At 49.7% G+C, this 18,779-nt stretch overlaps 2 non-coding genes across 2 annotated transcripts; both read left to right on the forward strand.

Moving 5' to 3' along the window:
• The first annotated feature begins 12,899 nt into the window (after window positions 1–12,899).
• Trnae-cuc (transfer RNA glutamic acid (anticodon CUC)) lies at window positions 12,900–12,971 on the forward strand. Its single transcript has one exon. It is a non-coding gene; the product is annotated as a tRNA-Glu (tRNA).
• A 14-nt stretch (window positions 12,972–12,985) lies between these two features.
• On the forward strand, window positions 12,986–13,057 carry Trnaq-cug (transfer RNA glutamine (anticodon CUG)). The gene has a single exon. It is a non-coding gene; the product is annotated as a tRNA-Gln (tRNA).
• The last annotated feature ends 5,722 nt before the right edge of the window (window positions 13,058–18,779 follow it).

Raw genomic sequence — 18,779 nt, forward strand, 5'->3', positions numbered from 1 at the left:
TTTCGCATTGTGGCTATTCAATAAATATTAACGCCTTTCGTACTAATAATACGACCTCACTAGGCTAGCTCATGTTCTCCGGTAGTTTCCAACACTATATAATTGCCAAAACTGGGGACGTGGCTTCCAATGAGGACGTTCAGGCGCGTTGGCGGGCCGCGCTGCTCAGCTCAGGGCTGGACCACGAACTCTGCGCGATCCAGCAGAAGCCGGTGAGAGATGCGGTCTCTCGGCCGGGGAACCCAACCCGGCAACCTGCAGAAACCCAGTAAAGTTGTTCACTCACTCACTGTGACTTTTCGTTTAAAGGGGTTGAAATTCCCATTTTCTCAGGCGCCCTATTTTCATACAGAGGTCTGTGCTCACTCTCTTCGGAGCTCCCGGCGCCTGCTCTTAGACGTCGAACAGCGGATAACATACTATTGGTCAATAGCCAACATAAATCAAGAGCGGCGTTGGATCAGATGCGCTTCTTGCCACGGGGTGTCGTCACGTGCCGGCCCCTTACATTACAGTGAGCCACACTCACTGCAATGTAAGGCGCCTTTTACACGTAGAATTGTACCACACTCGCGCCTTTTACACATAGAATTGTTCCAATACACGTAGCACCCAGCGACCGATCTGATTGGATATGCCCAGTCCACGTCACTGAACCTTGTATGCAGCGAGCGTCGTCTGCCTGTGTTACAACGTGCTCCGTGTTGACGTGACCTGAGCGACAGTGTTTATCTCGACGCGAGGTTTCTTTTCTAGTGGACACAGCTGAATTGCCCTAGCTATGTTGTGTGCCAAATACATAGCAATTGGTGACATGTAAAACTGCGACATCTCGTAATGTTTGTGAGGCATCTGGCGAGCGGAAGCGCTGCAGCTCCTCGCTGCAATGAGCGTCGCGCTCTCTCTCGCTATCCGGTCAACCCCACAGGGGCGTAGCCAGAAATTTTTTTCGGGGGGGGGGGGGGTTCAACCATGCTTTATGTATGTTCGTGCGTGCGTTTGTATGTGTGCGTGTATATATACGCAAACAAAATTGAAAAATTTCCGAGGGGGGGGGGGTTGAAACCCCCCCAACCCCCCCCCCCCCCCCTTGGCTACGCCCCTGAACCCCACCATCCACGTGTCTACGGCTGTAACTTCAACCCTGAAGACACAACCACATTGCCAGAGTTTACGCTTATCGGTGATCGTTATCGAATTCTCTTTGTTTGTCCGCATGCTTTTACAGGTTGTCACCGTACAGGAGAAAAAAAAAAAAGATCGGCTGGTAGTGTGGCGGCACCTGTGGCGTGCGGTGAGGCGGGCGCACTGTGCCATGGCTAGGGTGGCCACCATGGCCTCTAGATTTACTGAATATGCTACCTTTAGGTAGCAGAGTTGCGCATCTGTCTTGCAAACGCCGCTAGCAGCCATGCGTTGCGGAGAAGCTGACGCTGGGGCAAAGTGTTGTATTTCTCGATGGCGCCGCTGCAGCGAACTGGATTGACACTAGTCATTCACGTTAAAGTAAATCACCGGTCTTCGACACGCCGAACATGTCGACCGGTGACCCGGAAGGCATGTCGCCTGCAAAAACGGAGTGAGTCTTCGTGACATAGCCATGGTTGCTTGCCAGACCTATGCGCAACTCTGCTACCCAAAGGTAGCATTACAGTAACTCTAATGGCATCTGATATTGCGCGCAACCTGTCGGTGCGCAATATCGGAGGCCATGACTGGGCGAACCTCAAACCGTCGAGTGCGCTCACGAGAGCGCTGCAATCGCCAGCGTGTCTCATGAGTTGAGGAGGCAAGGCAGTGGTGAGAAGGAGGGTTGTATTGCCACGCCCACTTCTTGTTTTATTTTATGTTTTTTGGGTTTGACCAGTGTGGGAATCGAGCGCGCCCTCCCCTTTGGCGCCTCGTTCCATAGCGCGCGGCTCGAGCGCCGGGGACCACCGTTAATCGGCAGTATGGCGACCACGGCGGCAGCGCCAGGCCTCTTTGTCTGGTGCGAGCCATGCGTCGGCCTCCCGGAGCGCGGGCACGCGTCCGGGCATGCCTCGACATGCTCACGTGCTCACGCACCCCGCTAGCCTACGTCACTGCGCTGCGCCTGTCCTCATTGGCCACGAGTGACAATCCCTTCCCCTTGAGCGTCTGGCGCGGGCTTGCCCGCGTCAGATGCTCTCAGGCTAGCACGAGAGGTTGACGCGCTGCTCTGCAGGCGGCTTCTCGTTCGTGTGCTCGACTGCTGCCCTTTGTGTGATAGTCGCAGCGCCGCTGGCAAGCGTACTCGATCGGTCTTGCGGAGTTCCCTTTACGGCCTGCAAGCCCGTGACTGTCGTACTGTGCTGCATCTTGGGTTAATAAACCCGTGTTGTTTGTTGACATCCTGCTTCGAGTGCCTTTTCTGCGCCGTGCCGGAGTCGACGAACTGCGGCAGTGGAGAACGTCGCGTCCCTTCACGGTCGCCTCATAGGGTAAACTTTGTGCTAAACCTATCTCCACACCAGCAAGGACGGTTATCAACGCTCGAGGCTGTCCGCGAAGCAGTGTTCGAGAAGCTTCTCGATTGTAGTAGATATTTTTGTTAAGATTTCGCGCCGCACGCGAATGTTCCAGCTTTATCGAGAGATAACGCCGCCACCAGCGACATCGCTGGAAAGTTCGATAGCACCTGTATAAAAGCCGACGCACTTGACCGCTCGTCAGTGAATCGACGGTCGACGCTCTGTTCGACGATATCAGTGTATTGCTGTAGTTTGACTTTCAGTTTCCCGGCCACAAGTTCGGCCAAATAAACAGTTTCATCTCGGACGTGCTGACTGCTGTCTTCGTCGACGTCACGACCACGTGACAACTGGTGGAGGTGCTGAGCAGGCCCTTCAAAGTTGTCAGTGACCATCACGCCTTATGTTGGCTAGCTAACTTGAAGGACCCTTCAGGTCGTCTCGCACGATGGAGTCTGAGGCTTCAAGAATTTGACATTACCGTCGTGTACAAGTCCGGATGAAAACACTTTGACGCCGACTGCCTGTCCCGAGCTCCCGTTGACGCGCCGCCGCAAGTGGACGACGACTCCTTCCTCGGCACTATAAGTACCGACGACTTCGCCGAAAGGCAACGAGCCGACGCGGAACTGGGGGGCCTTATGGAGTACCTCGAGTGCAACCGCCGTTGTTCCGAAGGTATTCAAGCGAGCAATGCCGTCGTTTTCTTACGGAACGGCGTTCTCATGAAGAACTTTTCGGCACTTCGAACCGACTACCTTCTTGTCGTGCCCTCATCATTGCGACCAGAGGTCCTCCAGGCCCTACACGACGACCCGACGGCTGGGCACCTCTGTGTTTCCCGCACGCTCGCCAGAATACAGGAAAAATACTACTGGCCACGCCTTGCTGCCGACGTCGCCCACTACGTTAAGACCTGCCGAGATTGCCAGCGACGGAAGACTCCGGCGTTGCGACGGAAGACAGACCTCAGGTCGATAACGGCGCGTGGTCACTTAGGAAGTCCATTCCGAGTATCACATCCCTGGAGCATGCTTTGTAGGATTACAAAGCTCGCAGGATAAGTCCGGTTATTGATGGTGACTCTCGCCGTGCAGACACCAATCGGCGTTATCAGATGGCATCCAGCGGTCCGGATTTCGGGTCCACTCTAAGCGGTCTTTACTTTCTTCAGCTTGGTGGCGAATGGCCCACTGACGACGGAATAGTCGGCTCCGGTGTCGACGAGAGCTGTGACGCTGTGGCCGTCGATAAGAACATCGAGGTCGCTAGTCCGTCGTCTTGCGTTGCGGTTAGGTCGTGGCGTCGGATCACGGCTTCGTCGATTCGTCCCGCTGTTTCGACGTTGCGTCGTCAGGTTTTCTTCGGGCCGCGAAATTTCGTCGTGAGGGCTCCGTCCGGTTTGCGTCGTGTTCTGAAGGTCTCGTCGCGTTGTCGGCGGCCGCGGAGGATCTTCCGCATTTCGTCGTACAGCAACCGCACCTCCATCGGTTGCTGCCCTTAGTTTCCCGGATACGGGCTAGGCGACCGGCCCCTGTTTGGGCCAGTGTACTGCCGGCGGTGCGGTGACATGTAGCGGCCGGGCGACGGCGATCGGGAAGGTCGTCGTTCTTGCGACTGTGTTCCGGTGAGGTAGTCGTCAATGTCGCGAGGCCGTTCACCTGGCTGCGGGCGCGGCGCGTTGATGGCGAATCCGCCTAGCCCCATCTGTCGGTATTGGCAGCGGTGGTACGTGTGGCCGGCCTCCCCGCAGTGGTAGTAGAGCGGGCGGTTGTCAGGGGCACGCCAAACGTCGGTCCTTCGGGGGGCGCATCCTTGTCCTGTCGGCGGGCGGTATGTCGTCGTTGGTGGTGGCGGCGGTGCCTGGCGGCGGAACTGCTGCGGCGGCGCGGCGTCTTGACGCGGGCGAGGAGGGGGGGGGGCGTTGCGTCGGGCTGCAGCAGCATAGTTCATTGCTTGCAGCTGCGGCTGCGCTGCATAGGGGTGCCCAGCGACTGCTGGAAGACACCACCGACGAGGCCCGCGGGACTTCTGCAGCCAATCGAACCACCTCACCGGCCGTTCCAGCAAATCGGGATGGACCTAATGGGGCCGTTCCCGACGTCGACTTCCGACAACAAGTGGATCGTCGTAGCAACTGACTACCTCAGCCGCTACGCCGAGACAAAGGCCTTGCCCAAAGGCAGTGCCGCCGAGGTAGCGAAGTTCTTCGTGGAGAACATCGTCTTGCGTCATGGCGCCCCAGAGGTCCTCATCACAGACAGAGGTACCACCTTCTGCGGACCTAACTCAGGCGATCTAAAATACAGCGGGACGAGCCACCGCCGCACCACCGCCTACCACCCGCAGACCAATGGCCTCACCGAGCGTCTAAATAAGACCATCGCCGACCTGCTGGCCATGTACGTCGACGTTGAGCACAAGACGTGGGACGCCGTCCTTCCGTACGTGACCTTCGCTTACAACTCGGCCGTCCAAGAAACGACGCAGATGACGCCGTACAAGTTGGTCTACGGAAGGAGCCCGGCGACGACGCTCGACGCCATGCTACCGAACGTCACCGATGAATAAAACCTCGACGCCGCCGCTTACTTACAACGTGCCGAGGAAGCTCGACAGCTCGCCTGCCTGCGCATCAAGACCCAGCAGCACACCGACAGCCGTCGCTACAATCTTCGACGACGCTTCGTGGAATACCAGCCCGCGACCGTGTTTGGGTCTGGACGCCGATACGCCGACGTGGGCTTAGCGAAAAACTCCTTCGGCGATAGTTCGGGCCGTACAAGGTTCTTCGACGCCTCGGCGCTCTTGACTACGAGGTCATTCCGGACGAACTCCCAGCGACGCCGCGCACGACGTGAAGTCGTTCATGTCGTGCGCCTTAAGCAGTTTTTTGCACGTTAGCGAACCTGGGGACTCTACTTTACCTTTGTTATTGTAATTTATTATGTATGAACTTGTTTTTTCTCTCTTCTTTGATCTTTCACAAGCATCGGGACGATGTTTTTCAGAGGGGGGCAATGCCACGCCCACTTCTTGTTTTATTTTATGTTTTTTGGGTTTGACCAGCAAGGACGGTTATCAACGCTCGAGGCTGCCCGCGAAGCAGTGTTCGAGAAGCTTCTCAATTGTAGTAGATCGTTTTGTTAAGATTTCGCGCCGCACGCGAATGTTCCAGCTTTATCGAGAGATAACGCCGCCACCAGCGATATCGCTGGAAAGTTCTATAGCGCCTGTATAAAAGCCGACGCACTTGACCGCTCGTCAGTTGATCGACGGTCGACGCTCTGTTCGACGCTATCAGTGTATTGCTGTAGTTTGACTTTCAGTTTCCCGGCCACAAGTTCGGCCAAATAAACAGTTTCATCTCGGACGTGCTGACTGCTGTCTTCGTCGACGTCACGACCACGTGACAATATCATTGTCCGTAGCGGCCTTGGTACACAGTGCGTCGCTTAATTTGTGGTGCGAATGATTTGACGATGCTCTAGCCTAAACGCTGAAAAACTTTAAAAAAAAAAACCGTTTCAGGGTCCCTTTAAAGGAATTGAGCGATCAAATTTATGACTTGTGCGTTCTTTGTTTCGAACGTTTTTTATTGCTTCAGGAAACATGACATGCTCGAAGATCTCTATATTCTCGGCGAATAACTTGATATCGCATTGTTTATGTGAACGATTTTCGGTTTCGGATTCTGGGCCCCAAGTTGGTCAGTGACGTCACTGTATAGAAACCATGACAACGTAGACCCACAATGCTGTGACGCACACAGTGCTGCATCGTGTGCTTACGCATACAGGCACGAGCAACCGTCAGGATGCTTTCAACACTCGCTAAAGTTGTCTAATAGATAATTTTAGCGCGCACGGCAGCGTTCTCAAACACGCCGCCCGCGGACCTTTCGCAGCGGCCCGCGGCTTCACACGGAGTAAAGTTTTGTGACTTTTCTAAATAATACTCACATTATTTTCTCGCCTATAGCAATCAATAGCGATTTGTTCGCGTAAGCTACATAGACGGAACTGCTCTCAAGCATTCACTTTTTTTCGTGAGGCACTCCGTGCGGTCACTGTGAATTGAAACATCACCGTGGAACGAAAGCTCTATATTTCAGAATAGGCGTCCAGATTTTAGTCATTGGGGCTAGAAATCCGTATTGATAAGTTTTTCGAAATCTGACGTCAAATACCATTCAGAAATGACCTATATATGGCATATGGGAAGGGCGTTCTTTCAATGGCAACGTTAGGTGACATTTTGTTCAAGCCCTCCGCTCCCCCCTCCTTCCCCGTTGCCGCCATCTTCAATGTCACGGCCGTTGTGGAACGAAATTGCGTGACTGCGGCCCACTAGCTGAGGTGAGGTTGAGAGCCCTGGTGTACGGTATTCTGGTACACATAGGCGGAGACTACGGGGGCGCTGGGGGGCTCGAGCTCCCCCCCCCCCCGGACGTTTCACGGAGGGCAGAGCCCACCCTGGCGCCGGCCCGGGATATTTTTTAAGAGCTTGACTTGGGTCCTCGAACATTGACATCAGTCCTGTCTGGCACAGGGAGCTGTTTATGGACGCTTCTTTTTCAATTGCGAAGCTTGTAGTAACTGGATTGTGAAGCTGGCGAGGTTCGCTAAAACCCCCTCACCTACAGCTGGTGAACACTAATATATATATATATATATATATATATATATATATATATATATATATATATATATATATTTATATACGGCTTACAGAGCCAGACACGCCAGCCCCCCCACTCGCGAACGAACGAGTTGGTACGCCACTGGGCATTATACACCTTCCCTGTATTTGTACCGCGTTGTTAGCCACCCTAGCGTTGTGTGCGCATGCGTCCAAGATTGCCTGCGCCTATGTCAAGGGTGGCTTGTCCCGGCGTCGTTACTATCTCGATGCACGAGCCAAGTCATCGAAAACGTCACTACGAATATGCGCGGCCGCGCCGTGTAGCAGCGCGCGTCATTTCTGAGACGAAGTGTAGGTAGCAAAACTATGTCGCTCCAAAATCATAGCGACCTGGAAACTGCGTGCACGGTTGCATGAGACGCGCTGACGAGCATGGGATCATTACGTCACGCGAAGGCAGCGCCACTTTAATGCATGCTACTAACGCCGACCTATATGTACATTTTTATGGAGTAATACCTTTTAATAAAAGAAACGAACATATCAATACTAACAAAAAAATCGTAGACCACGTAGAGCAATCAACGGTCACGTGGCCGGGTTCATCGGATCGTTCATGTTTTTGCCGCCAGAGGCGCCAGAGGTCATTTTTCGCGACTTTCAATTAAGAATAAAAACATAAATCCACCTCTCACGAAAAAATTACCCATTTCCCGCTAAAGGGGACCATGAGGCGATGCGAAGCCGGAGCACTTGCACGATCGCGTTCCGTTGGCGGTCGTTGGGCGTGCTACCGACCTCGCGTCGTGGAATGCGAAGAGGAACGCTACGCGCGTGTTGTCTTCCCTCTAGCCTGGCCGTAATTCTCCCTGGGCGAGCGGGGAACGAGCTCGACAGGCGCGCAAGAGGGTGGCAGCGTAGGAGAGAGGAGAGAGAGGGGAGGGGACGCGCATGCGCTGGCGCTCATCGCGGCGTTTTCGGCATGTTATACTTGCGGACAACTTTTCTTGGCAATGAAGAAAAGGCTACGGGGCGGAGCTACTGCACATGTACTGCTCCGCGAAGTAGTCCGGTTCGGCGCGCGTTTCGAATTTAGTTTTGGTTTGTGAACCTTCCGTACCTCTTGTGCCGGCCATTTGATTATTCGAGCGGCCGTCATAGGCTTACACAGCCATTTTTAGTGAAATTCGTCACAAGCTCCCGGCCTGTCGTTGGAAAAGCTGGAGGGTGACGAGCGCTCACCTGAAGACGAAGACGCCATTTTGACTGTGAGGTGCACGTAAAAGGTGCGACGTTTTCACAGGTGCAAAAACGCGAAATGACACCGCATAAAGCAAAACAAATATAAATATCTCCTTGGTGCGCGTGACCCTCTTTTCAAACAGCGCCCCGTAGAAAATAAAGTAATGTGTTGTGTTTTTTAGATGCGAGTATCTTAAGGCGGAGCTCAATCCGGGGTGGTGTGACGGTGTGCGGCGTGACCACCTTAATGCGCATGCGCATACCCTCTCCACACACCTCCTCTCCACCCCTGTCCTTACCCCTCTACCTTTCCCCTCTCCACTCACCCTCTCCCTTCCCCTCCCTCCCCCTCTCCACTTCCCCCACTCCCCTCCCCTTCCACTCTTCCTCTGAAACGCGGGCTAGACATGCCGAAATTCTCTCCTGCGCAACGCCGCGATTTGCTCGAGCGCATACGCGTCTCCCCTTCTCTCTCCTCTCCTGCGCTGCCCCCCTCTCGCCCGCCTGTCGACCGCGTTCCCGCTCGCCGTGTGAGCATTAACGGCCAGGCTAGATGGAAGATACGACGCGCGTAGGGTCCTTCTTCGCCATACTTAATGTAACTGCGCAAAAAACGGACGGAAACACGAAGGGCGAGAACAGGACAAACAAGCGCAGTTTGTTTGTCCTTTTCTCGCCCTTCGTGTTTCCGTCCGTTTTTTGCGCAGTTACATTAAGTATGGATCATTACCAACTAGCCCAACTTACCACTCTTTTGTCCTTCTTCGCGTTCCACGACGCGAGGTCGGTAGCATGCCCAACGAACGCCAACGGAACGCGATCATGCAAGTGCTCCGGCTTCGCATCGCCTCATGGTCCCTTTAGCGGGAGTGGTGTAATTTTATTCTCACGCAGAAAACACGGACGCAATTGTGGGACTATAATCTTCAGCGGTAGCACACGCGTAGTTCGGCTCTCTAGCCTTCCCTTCATTGCCAAGAAAAATTTGTCCGCGAGTATAGCCCGCGTATCAGAGGAAGAGTGGAGAGGGGAAGTGGAGAGGAGGAGTGGTGAGGTGGAGTGGAGAGGAGGTGTGTGGAGAGGGTATGCGCATGCGCAGTAAGGGTGGTCACGCCGCACACCACCACCACCACCACCGGTTTGAACTCGCTATAAGATGCTTCGCATCTAAAAAACAGGGTTGGTTTGAGTCAATGCAACGGACAATCTTTCCATCAGTAGAGTCATCTCATTTCTGTTCTGGGCAGTTGTCGGTCCCTTTAAGCTATGACAAGTTAAAGGAAGTCTTGAAACGCGGAGCGTGTGGCTTTCAGAAAACAAAAATGGTTCTGAGAAGACAAATCATTCCCGACACAGTAAGTCAGTGAATGCTTTCGCACAGTCTTGCTCACCAATAAAAAAAGTGCAATTTTTGGTTGTTACAAATGGGTACCCTTCGACATGCCTGCTATAAAAGTGCCGAGAAAAGATCGTAAGCATTTTGATTTATCAGCAAGCCGTTTCACTGCAAGTTCGGCCACCGAAAAGCAACTCAAATACTCGCCGAAAACAACCTTTGGAATAAAAATTCGTAACCCGAGCTTCAAACAAGGTTTAGTGGTAGGAAATGGTATTGTTACCATCTGAGAATTTTTTGGCCACCCTAAATTGAATTTACTGGCATAATTAAAGCTTCCTGTGCCAGAATGAGCCCACTCGCTCCTGTTTAGTGCATGTTTTAACAAGGTGAGTAAAGCATGACAATAAAAAAATTCGGCACACCACGCATTGTGGGGATCTATTTTATGCGAAGCATTCAGCGAGTAGCAGCCTATGCGGAATTTCTCGCTTCAACCAAACGTTACGGGATAGACTACTTTGTGTAAATCGAAAAAATAAATCTGGAGTCTTCCAACTACTTTGTGTAAATTGAAAAAATAAATCTGGAGTCTTCCACTATATATATATAAAGAGTGAGAGAGAAATATGGAAGAGCAAGTCGGGCCCCCACCCCAGGAAAATTAAGACTATCCGCCTATGCCGGTATACGCAGAGGTGTTTGCTGAATACGGGATTCGCCTCGTGCCCCACCGATACCGGCGCTGCGAACGGCGCTCCGGTGACGCAAGCAGGGGGATCCGCCTTTTGACGTCTCTGGCTAGAACAGCTGCATTTTCACTACAGTTTGCTCGCCTCGCTCCTCGATTACTAGCTGTATTTTCTTCTAGAGTCAGTTCCATAGATGGCTGCCAACATTACAGGAGGTTAAGAAACGTTTACATTTAATGTATATTCTATATATCCACAGTCATCACGGTCAGGATCAAGCCCCCGAGTTGATAGTGTAACTCATAGGGCTATAGGTGGTGTTGATACATCTATATGAGAGCGCAAACGTCTCGCCAAGCGAGTTAACGAGAGTGTACGCAGCTTTGGAAGCGAAGCGCTATCAATTTTAGTGCTTATTTGCAAAACTTAACGTTGCATAAGCAGCACTTAAGTTGAATGAAAATTCGCACTTCGCTCACAACATAGGCGTGCGCACAGGGGGGGGGGGGGGGGCAGACCTTGTTCAGCGCTGCCTCGCCGCACCGGCGATTGTCTCGCTCCACTATATGCGGTATATGCGCAGTTGTATAGGCTGCTATAATCGTAGCGACAACTGCGAAAGAAAGAAGCAGCCCACTAGTATGAGCTTTCTTCGAATACCAAAGGTTACTAAAGGCCAGTGCGAGCGTACGAAAATGCTCAGTGCCAACCGTCAGAGGACCTGGCTGGCGCACATATGGCGTGTAAATTTCGACGAAGAAAGCCCCAACGTTCGTGTTTGTGGAGCGCACTTCGTATGGGCAAGCGAAAAAGAGAGGAGATATGAAGACACTAATTAACGCGGATGCTCTTGTGCTCGTAGGAAAGCCGTCCGTGTTGTTCAACGAGACGAACCCAGACTGGGCGCCGTCTCTACTGTTCGGCTACAGCTTCAAGCATGCAGGCGCTGCGCGACATGAGCGTGCGGAAAACAGCGTCACGAAAAGTGGCAAGCGGAGGCCGAGCGGCGCCGAGCACAGGCCGATGTGCGCATATGTGATGAAGCCGAATGCGGCTCGCTCTCGATGACCATATTTTGACCAGATTTTGACTAGTTTGTACAGATTCCCTACAACAGTAGTATAGCAGTAGAGGTGATTTGAGGAGAGCAAGTACTTAATTCTGCAACCGACGACAGAGCACGGCGCAGCGTCGTTGGGGGAGGGCAGCAGGAGTGAAAGAAGACAGGAAAGGAGAGCCCGCCTTCTCGAGAAATGAGTGCCTACAACGTCGAGCGCCAGGCCGGAGTACCTCTATCCCCATGAGAGAAATTATAAGGCAGCTTCGCACTAGTGGTGCCAGGCCGAAGGAAGTGCGGAGCTGGGCGGCCTGCCTTGCTCAGTTTTCTCTTTCTTTCTTCCTTTCTCATCTTCTGTTTTTTATATCTCTTTTTGGTATCTGTTTATTTCTATTTCTGTTGTTCTCTTATCTGTTTCTTTCTCCCTCTTTCTTTCTTTCTCCCCTTTCTTTCTCTCTCTCTATTTCTCGCTTCCTTTTCTCTATGTATTTCTTTCTCTCTTTCTGTGATTCCCTCTTTCTTTCTCTCTCTGTCTATTTCCTTTTGTGTCTTTCTATCAATTTCTGCCTTTTTCTCTCTATTTCTCTCTTCCTATTACTTTCTCTCTCTCTGTACTCGTTCTCTATCCCATCACAGTTATTGCATCCCACGCAGGGCAAATCGGCGCACGTGTTTTGGGAGCAAAGCAGAAGATGAAGAAGAGTAAGAAGAGGACGAAGACAACGCATGCCGGTTCATGATGACGGTTTCCTGTCGGCTCTGCACGGCTTAACGAAAAGCTTAACAGCTCTGCTGTAAAACGGGTGCGCACGTGCCACTGGGAATATCGAACCCAGCCGACACAGAGATGGCAAAATTACTCTACAAGTAATTACATTGCATCACTAATTATTAGGAGAGGAGAAACATCTGGCGTCTTTCGTTAAGCAGCTGGCGTCTTTTCGTTTTGCTTTTAGAAAACATCTGCCGTCTTTCGTTGGTTATTTCATCAATCAACGGCGTTTGAACAAAATTTTTATTGTTTAATCGCGCACAGGAGAAATCTCACCAGGCACTACCTTGGAGGTAAACAATGGCTGCTAATGGGAATGAGAGACAGAAGAAGTCGGCTTTAGCTAACACTTACACTTACTTCTACTAACGTTTCCTACTGGAACATGCCAATGGCTGCTAATGGGGAATGAGAGACAGAAGAATTCGGCTTTTAGTTAACGCGCACGCTGCGAATTTTTTATTGTTCAACAACGCACAGGAGAAATCTCCCACCGGCACCACCTTGGAGGTCAAGATCTGGTACTAGCGTTAAGACTGGTTATACGCACTACGACGGGGACGAACGGGTGCCGCTTTAAGGAGCTTCGCCCCTAAAGCGCTTACGCAAGTTATTTCAATTTTGCAGTAGGTCGGCTATGCCTGCTGACACCAGCGCACGCTGTTCCGGCGTAGTCTAGTGGTCAGGATACCTGGCTCTCACCCAGGAGGCCCGGGTTCGACTCCCGGCGTCGGGAGAGTGTGGTGGTGTGGTCTCATGGTGTAATGGTTAGCACTCTGGACTCTGAATCCAGCGATCCGAGTTCAAATCTCGGTGAGATCTGCTTTTTTTTTTTTTTGCCTTACCGATAACATTGGCTATGCATTATTCTACCCTTTTTTATTTAAACAAGATAATGCTGTAGCTCGAAATCCCGAATGTTAACGCCCTTACCGCCCCCCCCTTTTTTTTCTTCTGTCTTTACTTTCTTAATTTCTAAACCTTATTTTATCATCAGTGGCGGCAGAGTAGGCTCTTTGACTTTGTGACAGACTTGCACATTCAATGTTTTTCTCGCTCAGAAGTCAAGAGATTCTCAGGCACTGGTGACGCTCGTTGTACTTGAAGGCTGACAAGTTCTCACTCCAACATTTCGCAGAATGACGAACACATATCGTGATCTTGAGCACGAAATGACGCTGCAGAAGTCGAAGATGGCTGTGGAAAAGACGACACAAAGCAAGACGTGGCGACTGAGAACGATGGCGTGTTATACGCTTCTACCTTTTCCCTGCAGGTGGCGACACTTGTCCATAGTTTGGACTGTGGTCGACTATACAGGGTGTTTCAAGAAATGTGTCCAACCTTCTCAAAAAATCAGGAAAATGCGATTCTTGATTGCTGCATTCAGAATTGGTTTTTCTGTAATGGCAGGGATTTTAAGATGGTTAAAGAAATTATTTGGGACTGTAATTAAAGACGTTAAATTAATTAACTTTTTAATTAGTGGAGCTAGGTGGTTGTGTCGAATGGGAGAATTGAAGTTCTTCATGCCAGAAACCTAACCCAACTTTGAGATTTCGAAAAGTGGCATCTAGTAATAATTACGAAGTAATGAAATTCAACCAAATTCAATGGCGAAAGCTAAACAGTAACATGGAAGAACACAACTGCCATATTCTTCTGAGACGTCCAAATGAGTGAATGACTTTTTCTGTAGCGCTAGGCATCTTAAGATGGTAGAGACATGACTTGAGAGAGTAATTAAGAAAGTTAAATTAATTAACTTTTTAATTAGCGGAGTTTGGTGACTGTGTCAAATTGGAGAATTGAAGTTCTTCGTGCCAGAAACCCATCCCGACATTGAGATTTCGAAAAAGCGGCCTCTAGTAATAATTACGAAGTAATGAAATTGAAAGGAATTCGATGGCTTTCGCTGTTGAAAGCCGTTGCATTTCGTTGAATTTCATTACGCCACAACAATTACTAGAGGACGCTTTTTCGAAATCTCAAAGCTCGGATGGGTTCCTCGCATGAAGAACTTCAATTCTCCCATTTGACACAATCACCTAACTCCACTAATTAAAAAGTTAATTAATGTAACTTTCTTAATTACTGTCCGAAATGATGTCCTTAACTACCTTAAAATTCCTGCCGCTATAGAAAAAGCAATTCTGAAAGCCCCGAGCAAATATCGCATTTTCCTGATTTTTTAGAAGGTTGGACACATTTCTTGAAACACCCTGTATATGGATGCGCTGGTTTACCAGAATTATTCAAACCAGTCTGTCATATTATTATTTATTTATTATTTATTATTTTTATTTATTTAATATATCCCCAACGCCAATAGACATTATTGTGGGGAGTAGTAAGAAAGAAGAAAAAGAAGATTGTAAGTACACAGGAACAGTACAATGTTTCCGATAGGAAGATGCAAAATACAACGTGAATTCGCAACAGAAATATACATATTAGGAAGAACAACAGTGCGATATTTCTAATTATACAATAATAGCTATTAAAATGCAAAATACAACAAGATATCCAACACAAATGTGTCATTTCGAATAACTTATGTGCGCGGTATGTAGGACTATCGGAATAATTCAGTTTACACAACGATAACGTTATGTGCATAATCGTAATAGCGCGAGACATGATGAGGAGAAAGGATTAGAAAATCGTGTAGTAGGAATGACGATAAAGGCTGTGAATAAAAAAGCGGAGCAATGTACGACCAGCAGCATGCGTACGTAATTTAACGTTTGCTTTCATTATTGTGATGCGCGCGATTCAATTGAAATTAGAAATTATTCAGCGGAAGGAGTATGAATGTGCCTTTTCTAGTGAATGCACCAAATTGTTATGATATATCCAAAACCGACGCGCCACATTCAAGCTTAGGGCGAACGTTTGTTTCATACAGCATTAGTTTACACAGAAAGGTGATTTTGCGATGTTTTGACGGAGGTATCGGAGCATGCTAATAGCGGTGAACACAACATGGGAGATATGAGTATTCCATGTTAGATTGTTACTAATATGAATGCCGAGGTATTTGTGTAAAGATACGCTGTATATTTGTATGTATATAGATAGGTGATAAACAGGTAAACTAGCATTTTTACAGCGAAAATTCTAGAGGCCCCTGTACTTAGATTTAGGTGCAGTTAAGTTACCAAGGGGTCAAAATTTCCGGAGCCCTTCACTACGGCGTCCCTCATAATCTTTTTTTTTATTTCGAAAGCCTGCCCTTAGGCATAGTAATTTGTGGTATCAAAAATACACATGCAAATTTGCTTCGTGTATAAAGTCTAATGGTGAACGGTGGTATAAGGTCCATGGATCCAGCGGTCGAGGTCGGATGCTCGGTCAGGCCTGAGGCCCGTGCGCGGAGGTGGCGAAGATAGCTTAATTGTTGGCCTGTACAAGTCCACAAAATTGTGTGGCAGTCGCATCGCGGATTGAGGCGTCACAAATGGGCACGATGTACCACATGGGCCGCGGTAATGTTGCGCCCATGGAGAGGGTGGTCAACGACGGGTAAGTAGAGTTACTGTATATGCTACCTTTAGTAGCATATATACAGTAACTAGGGGTAACGCGACACGAAGCCTCCGCAACGTAACCTCCTCTCGGCGGGTTAAACCACCAGGGACCCACACGGAGGTGTAAGAGCTCGTGCGGTACGTCGGAGGCTTTCTTTCTTTCCCAGAGCATCTGCCCGTGAACGTCTTCAAGAAATGTGGTCGGCGAGTGGCTGATTTGGCAACTAATCATATCGCGCTTTTTGGACGCTAAACACCAACAACTGTTATTAGTAATTTTTCTAGACACGCGCATAAATTTACATTTTTTTTACTGTTCAGTTCCACAAGCCATGTAATGCGCTAGTCAAGGACGTCGTTAACGTCAGATTGAAGAAGAGCGACGTCATTAGGTCCAGTCATTTCACGAAAAATCACACAATCAAGGCAAACATGAACATATTAGGAAACACAAGATGGCTCGTTAACATGGATTATAAAAATAAGAGGACCAAGGAAGGAGCCCTGCGGAACAGCAGAACGAACTGGACATTCTTCAAATTAAAACCGTTAGCTGAGCCAAATTGACAACTTTTAGCAAGAAAACTTCGAATCCAGTTTTAGTTGTAATTTTTAAATGAGCAGACGCTTTGTCAAATGCTTTGCAAAAGTAAAGCAAAATGTAGTCAACCAAAGACCTGTTGTCAAGAATGGTGTTTATTGTGTGTACGAATAGCGTTAACCGAGATTTGCATAGGTATGATTTGCGAAATCCATGCTGCGATTGTTTGAAAAGTTAATGTGACTCTAAGAAGGTAGCTATAGGTGTTAACCCAAGATACTCGTATGGTATAGTATTTTACAGGGCATGCTAGTGAGCGAAATTGGTCTATAGTTTAAAGGGGAATTTTATTACTTGGTTTATTGATTGGAATGACCTTGCAGACTTTCCCCTTGGATGGAAGAACGGATGTAAACGGATGAACGGGTTTCCACTCGGATGTAAAAAAAAAAAGAAAAAAAAGAACGTGCGTCATTCACCGGTAGTTACGATTAGAGCTGTGCACGGGCCGTATTTCCGAGCCCGAGCCCGGCCCGGGCCCGCTGACTTTGTCGAAGGCCCGCCCGAGCCCGACAGCAACGGGCTGCGAGCCCGCCCGGCCCGGCCCGACGTACGAAAACACAATCCCGGGCCCGGCCCGGCCCGGCCCGCCTTTTTGAAGGTTCGCTGCGAAAACAAAACACTGTTTTCCGGTAATTTGGCATTTTATTGAGCATATCAAATATGATCAAACTACACACGACGAACAGTCTCTATTACACAGATTACAAATGTCGTGCAAAAACAGCGAGCAGTCCAACGATTCCGGCTTCGACGAAGTGCGGCGCTTTTGCATAATGTAGGCCGCCGAACTGAAGTTACGTTCGCTGCTTGCAATCGTCGCCGGAATTGCTAATATCTTTATTGCCAGCCTGGCAAGCTTGGGAATTTTATTTGCATCGCATACCTGCGACAGCGCGGCACCTTTGCTATACAAGTAGACGGCCTCATGCCAGCAACAATGCAGTTCGCTCGCCAAAGCCGTCACGTGTATGGGGTATGCCCATGCAAGCGTCAGCTAGCACGAAGGCGATCTACGTCGAGTCGCTCGTCGCTGTCGCGTGTATTTTCATCATATGGGATTTGGCCTTAAATCTAACGCGAACAGTCGCGCGGCGCCGTCACTAGCTCAGGTGGTGTTACTTCTCTGTTTGTCGGAGTGCAACAGAGGCAGTGCTTTACCTATTCCCCTTTTGTTTAAAGTAGCGAATGGAAAAGAAAAGTGGTAAAGGGCGGTCGCGGAAAAGGCGCTGTATGCGTGGTGGAAAACAATTCCCGCTCATTCTATATATTCGGGTTTGAGTCGGGCTTTGCGCCGGGCCCGAGCCGGCCCGATAAAACTCCAAGTAGCCCGAGCCCGGCCCGGGCCCGAGCTGAAAGTACGTCGGCCTGCCCGAGCCGGCCCGCGGGCCGGGTCGGGCTCGGGCTTTCGGGTAACCCGGAGCCCGTGAACACCTCTAGTTACGATGGAACACTCGTCGTAACCAAAAAGATACTCGCCGTAACCCATCAGGAACTACAGTGGCCTTCACATTCGCTGGGATTGTGCTATGTTCCTTATTCATTTACAAGCTAATCAATCGAACGGCCTGCACTTTTCTATTCCGAATTTTATTTATGTGTCGTTTCCTGCCTTTATAATGCACTATAGGCGTCAAATGAAGCGCGCAGCGGCAAGCATGCGTATAGTGCGCACCGTCCAGTTATCACTATGCCGACAGGCGCGCATATCAGCACTGGCAGCACTGCGAGAGCGCGGTATTTTTGCTTCTGTTCTATAGTAGTTCTGATACGGTGATAATGGTGATTATACCAGGGGGCTCCCATGGGACGCGCTCTCGCATGCTGATACGCTGCGGCAGCGCCGCTTCCACCACTGGCGACTGCCGGGTATCTACTAGAAATAATTCACAAACAAAACATTTCTTTCATGATGTCACTGGTGAGGTCAGAAAATAGAGGGGAAGGGGTTGAAACTGAGAGGAGGAGAATTGCCGCGGAAGCCCCCCTCTCCCACTTCGCAGGCAAGCGGAATGTGTTCGTGCTATTTCGCAGGTCCGCTTGGCCTCGGGCGACGCGGCCATTCGTCAAATTTAGTTAAACAACTTTTTAATTTTGTTCCTCTGTTGTGAAGTGGTCAAACTAAAGCTGACCGATTTCTCAATAAGAGTAACTCGATCAACACAAGTAAAATTCAAAAAAATTTTTTAATCCCAGTTTCCACTAAAAAACAAACATACACGTAGTGTGAAAGTGTCACTCTGCAAAGGCAGCTTTAATTTCCAACTGGAATATGCACATAATGGACAAACATTCAACTCAGAATATCGCAGCCAATGCAAAAACTATCGATAATCACGGGCAGACCCCGTCGTATCTGACTCAATCACGTCTGTCATGACGGCGCAGATATTTTTCTTACAGAACTTAGTAC

This window comes from Rhipicephalus sanguineus, unplaced genomic scaffold (genome assembly GCF_013339695.2).
Source record: "Rhipicephalus sanguineus isolate Rsan-2018 unplaced genomic scaffold, BIME_Rsan_1.4 Seq441, whole genome shotgun sequence".
In the NCBI taxonomy this organism is placed as follows: domain Eukaryota; kingdom Metazoa; phylum Arthropoda; class Arachnida; order Ixodida; family Ixodidae; genus Rhipicephalus; species Rhipicephalus sanguineus.